At 37.3% G+C, this 6,809-nt stretch overlaps 1 long non-coding RNA gene across 1 annotated transcript; it reads left to right on the top strand.

Annotated features, from left to right (window-relative positions):
- Positions 1-1,102: 1,102 nt before the first annotated feature.
- LOC130568901 (uncharacterized) lies at positions 1,103-5,739 on the top strand. The gene is made up of 3 exons (XR_008964765.1): positions 1,103-1,623; positions 4,327-4,451; positions 5,627-5,739. It is a non-coding gene; the product is annotated as an uncharacterized LOC130568901 (long non-coding RNA).
- Positions 5,740-6,809: the final 1,070 nt, after the last annotated feature.

Raw genomic sequence — 6,809 nt, 5'->3', positions numbered from 1 at the left:
AGGTTCCACTGTCTTTTTACTTAACATAATGCATACTGAAGCATGAAATTCATAAATTACTTTTGCAATCTTTATTTATGTGCATGTAGCACAAGAATTTATCTGTAAAATAAATAAAAACTCCAAGACAAACAACTGCATGAAAAAGACAACTGTGTGAAGAGTTTGGAAAAGTGTTCTTCGGTTTTAAAATATATGTTTCAAGTTAATTACAAAATAAAATCAATGACTGAGAATTAGTTTATTTCTCTATTCAATACAAATCACACACAAATATTTATGAGTTTTGCAGTTGCCTTCTGGCTGCCATCACTGACCTAGATAATGAAGAAAGAAGCCTTTTTGTTTTATTTTTGGCAATACCTGTCAAAGTTAGCAGAATCCCTGGAGTCATGTGGTCTCTGCCACTGAAGTGGTGAATCTGGGTGGTTGTGGTTATGGCATGTGTGAAGGAATGTGTTAGGGTTAAATAGAGAGAGAGAGTGTAGAGGCTCGCATACAATGTCTTTGTGTTTCATCCTGCCTCCCGGTCACGCAGTAATGCAACTTGGACAAGCTCACCAACCAGAAGTATGTGCGTGGGTGAGCGTGTATTATTCAATAAGTCTTTTCTCTTGACCATTTGCACTTACCTTTATATGTTGTATTTATGGGATTTCAAACCGGTTGTATCAGTATTATAAATGTGTAGGCCTATACTATGCTACAGCCCTAAATATATTTTTGCTAATGTAAACAATCAAACACTTTCAAATCCAACACTAACGTTTTCAATACATTTTCTACACAATTAAATTTAAACATAAATTGCTTACATTATGTTTCATGTTTACTTGTTTACACAAGAGTTATTACAAAAACATGATGCCATTGAAATCTTGCTTTGGACCAATTTCATTTAGAGAAAATTTTCATTGCTAGAGAAAACAGGTACCTCATGAGCCTTTAAACTTCTTGTATTTATGTTACAGCCCTTAAAACAACCTATAATGTCAAATATCCCCGGTTATATACATACATTGTACAAAAACTTGTGTAGTGCAGACTACATATCCCATGGTGCAACGGTGCGTTGGGAGCGCTCGTGTGAATGTCTGTGGAATGAAGGGCGCACTTGTTGAGTTTGAGAACTTTCACAGGCTTGAACTTGGACTGGACGCAGCGGAGATATCTATGCTATTAGGGGAACAAACAGATTTTTTCTTTCTTTTAACTTCTACATCTATTTTTGTCTATGTTGTTGAGCTTGGCGAGTTTTCGGATTATTGACTTTTATGACTGCTGAGTTAAACATCTTTCGCGTGTGACTTTTTGGGTCTTTATAGCATTGTAACTCTTTTTATGTTGTCTGTAAAGGGCATTTAAAGGTTGCATTCAGTGGATACTAAGCAAGCGCCAGATTAATCGTTTCTAAAGGGAATGTGAAAGACAAAAGTGGACTGTTTGGGATAATATGACGTTGGCTGATGTAAATGGATTATACTTCAGCACTCTCTCCTGACGGACGTGTAATGCCATTATGGAAGTATTTACGTGCGCCTATATTGTTCGCGATTCATACGTTTTCAAAAAGGACGATGGATAAAGAACTGTATAGAAGGAGGATAGTGCTGTTTTGCTAAGGTAAGCATTTATCATTATTAACCTGATAAAGCATCTCAAAGGCATTCTAGGAACAGTATTGACTTTTGATTTGCATACAACTTTTAATGTGCATTCAACATATCAAGTGCATTAACGGAGTTTAAATGCTGAACTATTTTTTTATGTGCATATTTAATAGAATCATTTGGTGTAATGTCGCGTGCACCTGCACACGGGAGACGAGAGGTTGAACTGCACACGATACACCAAATGACTTCCAACTTCCAAAAAATAAGTTATTTGACAGATATAGCTTAAAGATTAATTATGCTTAAAGCATCTTTATTTTACGATTGTAGCCTATATTTCAGTGTCACCTTTGGGAAAGTACACCGAGGACAGTGTGCTTTGGCTAATAAGATTTTATAAAAGGGAAACTAAGGAATGTGTCACATTTCAAGGGTTATATTTAATTTCAGTGATTTTTTATTAGTTTTGAACGTACAGTTTTTTTATTAGAATCATGTAAATTCTGTCCTTTTGTCAATTGTGCAATGAAGATAAATTTCAGCTTGATTGGCTGAACTGTGATCTTAAGGCATAGCATGTCGGGTCAGGTCAAGGCAATGTGCTACTTGTGCTTCTATAACTTAAAGAGAGAAATCGCCCACAAATGATATTTATGCTATCCTCAAATCACCCTTGTGTTTTTCCAGACTTTTTGTGTAACACAAAAAAGATGTTTGGCAGAATGTTACTAACTTTGGACCTCGGTCACCAGTCACTTTCATTGTATGAAAGTTAAACTACTGGCTAAGAGATTATATACCTGTACAGTGACTTCTGTTTTCATAAATGTCTAAACATTTAAAACCAAGATGGCTTAAAGAAAATACGTATGTCTACTCATACAGTATTAAGCTCTACCACTGCAGCTGAAACTGAAGTAAACATTGTGCCTGACCCTCTGAATAAAGAGAGAAAGCATTTTTAACACAGCCAGTATGTGTTAAAAAATACAAAGTAGCAGCTTGCACAATAAAATGATTCACAGTAAATACAGCACAGTGATTGGCTGGCAGCAGTTTAATTTGATTTCTGGCTACCTGACTTACTAAACGGATGAGAGTCAAGTGAGAGTTCAAGTGTGGGACAGTGGATCTGAATGATTATCTAGATTTAAAGGATGCTTTGTTGGTCTCTGCTGTTCGCTTTTAACGGTGCGGTCTTTTTACCAATTAGATTTGTGGTGTTCTTAAACAGTAGTTTGTCGCCATCTGCTGGTAGTCAGCTTGCACTGTGACTTTTCCTTTTATTCCCTCCCCAATGGGCTTGTACAGTACGAGTCCCATGTGAAATATGATAATTTACCAAATGTAGAGTTAGTGTGAATGGACACATGTTCCCAATATTTATGGAAAGTCTTAGTTTATGAATGTTGTCACTTTCTGTCTCCCCATCTTTTGCCACCCATTTTCTCACCAAAAATGACAACCCAAACCCTTCAAAATAAAATAACATACAGATCTTCTTTTGATTTTCCCCATCTGCATTTATTGGTCTAAACAGACATTTTTCATATGACCAGTCTAAAACAGTAAGATTAGTCTTGCTTTACAAGGTGACTATTCTGTTGTGTATTGATACTGAATATCATGGATGTACACTGTGAATGTAGGGCTGTGGTGATTTTTTTTGAATGGCTGGTAAAATGGAATAGTGAATAAAAGATAAAAAAATAATTATAATAATTAAAATAATTAAAAAATAATTTCTTACTAAACATTTTTGTCTCACCCAGCTGGCAGATGTTTTGGCTCGTTTTAAACATTTACATTTAGTCATTTAGCAGACGCTTTTATCCAAAGCTACGTACACAGTAGGAGAAAACAATAGCAGCAATTTGTGCAACAAAAGAACAACAATGCAAAGGTGCAGTAAAAACCTCAGTCTTAGTCAGCCTATCACAGTATATGTAAATATACAGTAAGTATTTTTTTATGTTTATAAACATAAACTTCTCTAATTCCTATATGCTCTTTCATTAAACAAGACTAAAAACCTTTGGTCGCTTTTTTGTCAAGAAAATGTATCTTGATTTAAGAATGTTGAGTGTTGATGTTAAGACTGCTTAGTAAGAATGTCATTTTTTTGCAGTGCATTACAGTATATAAAGCAATAAGCACTGACACTTCAGGTCATGCCTAAGAATGTGCCTTAGCTTTTATAATGTCTTATTGCTTTTATAAAACGTTTTTTACATGTATGTAGCAAGGTTTCATAAAATGAAACATTCAGCACAGCAAATAAAATCTAATGATATTAAAGGGGTCATATGGCACGAACACATGTTTTTTTGTGTCTTGTGTTTCTTGTGTTTTAAGTTGCCCATGCATGTATTAGACACTTAAAATTGCAAAAATTAAAGTGTCAGAACAAAATATGCATTATATCTAAAAGTGAATGCTCATCCAGACCTGACTGAAATGCCTCGAAATCTACGTCATCGTGGTATGACTTGACTAAGACCGCCCAAATCTATACGCAAGTAAGGTGGGCGTACTTGTAAATCTCATTGTATCGTCGCCGCCGCAGCCATGTCGTGGAGACGCTTTGTGTTTCCTTGCGAAAAGAAAGCCTCTTTGTTTGCCCTTCCAAAAGATGAGAAAACAAAAAACTAATGGTTACATTTTATTTACAATACTGTTCCAGAACAGTACAATCTGAATATTCATTTCACAGATCATTGGTTCATGAACCTGGGAGAGATCAAGGCCGGCTGTGCACGAAAGCTTTTGTTAAAAAGTGGGGCAATTCCAACCATTGCAACTTCGAAAGGACAGTCTGGCGTTTCAGATTCGCAGCCTGTAAGTATATTTTTATTGTAAAAGACTTTGTTACGGACAAAACGCGGTTTGAGTTTGTCGTGTGTTTGTAGTGCATTTTGTTTCTTTGTGTGATCTGCAAATGCGTGAAAAAAGACAACATAAGTCCTAATAATCAGTAATTATGTTCCAACTAGAGGCAACAAATGTCGTGTTTATAATGGGGTTTATTGTCTTTGTTGAGTCACGACGAGACATGGTGTAACACTGGTTGATCACTAACAGCAAATCTTTATAACGTCGTATATAAAAGTGTAACACAGTTCAAAGTAGGGAAGGAAGGAGGCGGGAACTGGCGAACATTAAACAAACTTTTTATCAAATAAACAAACAATAACATGGAAATAAAAGGCCGGCAGCCACCTCACGGTCGACTGCCGGCCACAAGAACATAAATAAAACTTAACACGTGTCCGGGCCCGGTCCTCTCTCATCATACAGTCCTGTTGCTCGTCCCTTTATGCTTCCGATCTCCTCCGTGAGAGATGCGAGACCGGTGTAATGCACAGCTGACACTCATTATCACTCGGCCCCGCATCTTTCCCCCACGGCTCTCGTCCCGCCTCCCTTGTCACAAAAAGGTATAACAGTTTTTAACTATTTAACATAACATTTTTTTAAAAAACCTTACCAATCCTTTACATCAGGAGTCTTCAACTAAAATTGCTTGAGGTCCAGTAAATGAACCCTCCTTACCAGCCGAGGTCCGGACAATTAAATACCTAAAAACATGAATTGATGGTTTTTGGCAGACCAAAGAAATAAACAGTCTTTTCATATCTATACGACGGCATAACAACGTCTGACAACAATATAATGAAGGAAAATGTGTGCAAAATGCCCTAATCTCTAAACCTGCACTGAACATACATTCATTTCAACATTAACAACTTTAAAAGAAAACTAAAGTGTTGTTTTCTGCTGAACTGAAATTAACAAATAGTAGCATCAAGTTGTGACTGGTCATCTTCTGATAACATTTCAGCTCTTCTTGTGGCTGTTGCAGCTGAAAGGGGGGTTTGTTTAATATTTTCTTTTAGTACATGTCTTTATTTTCCTTATAAAAGTGTTTCACATGCAGCCTCCATGCACTCTTTTACTATTTTCCCATCAGTAAAGGGCTTGTCATATTTTCCTAAGATCCACTGTATTTTTAGGGAACATTCATATGCTCGTTGTTGGGCAGCAAGTGAGTGAGGGAGGACCCGTGTAGATCGCTCCTACTGGGCTTTGAGCTCATATATTTTCCTTGTCCTTACCTCGGACTGCTGCGGGTAAGTTTCTTCAAAGTGTCTATATCTAATTCCATAATGCCGTTTAAGGTTTCCACTTTTGAGAACCGCAACAGACTCCGAGCAAATGAGACAAACCAGTCTCGTGCATCTTGATACAGGAAGAATAAATGCAAATCTCTCGACCCATTCATCTCGGAAAACATGGTTTTCAGCGTCAACTTTTCTAACTTTTGAAAAGGACATTGTTTTTCAGTCACTGACAGTTACATCTGTCTGCATGTAGCGAGTCTGTCTCGGCTCTCTTCACTCTACGACGTTGACGTCTGAACGTAGCAACAGTGCACATATGTTAACTGTCCGTGGCGCCATAGGACCCAAACTGCTACTGAGCAGACCTTGATGTGCCTGGTATAAATTTGATTGCATTAGAAAATAATGTTAGGCGTTCATTTATTTATTATGTCAAAAGTCTTTGAGGTCCGGACGGACGCATCTCGCGGTCCGCATTCGGATCGGAGTCTGCTAGTTGGTGACCCCTGCTTTACACCCTGCTCAAGTCGCTCTGGCAAAGTTGATGTATCGGCTTGATCATCTTCATTTTCCTAATCAGATTCAGGCTCGAAATCACCTGTCAGTACAATTGCTTGTGAACATGATGTTCTGAATATGGTAAGAGGCGTTACATTTCCGTCATACACTGGCAGTATTCGACTAATCACTATGCACTGGTTAACTGGCCCATCATAGCACACCTCGCTTTTCAGAGCGATGAGCTTTGTTAAAAATCCACGCGTTTCAGAGAGGCGGGGCAAAGAGGAGATACAAACATGCACGGTATGTGGAAAATACAGCGTTTTTGAATCTTAAATCGTGTATACACCTTGCATTACATCTAAAACAAACGCTAATATTCATTTTAGCCATGTCATTTGACCCCTTTAAAGGGATAGTTCTCACAAAAATGAAAAATCTGTCATCATTTACTCACCCTCAGATTGTTCCAAACCTGTATAAATGTCTTTTTTCTGCTAAACACAAAGGAAGATATTTGGAAGAATATCAGTAACCAAACAGATCTCATACCCCATTGACTCCTATAGTCTTT

The sequence above is a fragment of the Triplophysa rosa genome, linkage group LG18 (genome assembly GCF_024868665.1).
Source record: "Triplophysa rosa linkage group LG18, Trosa_1v2, whole genome shotgun sequence".
Lineage (NCBI taxonomy): Eukaryota > Metazoa > Chordata > Actinopteri > Cypriniformes > Nemacheilidae > Triplophysa > Triplophysa rosa.
The sequence above is the reverse complement of the archived record's forward strand: the minus strand, read 5'-3'. Positions and strand labels throughout refer to the sequence as shown.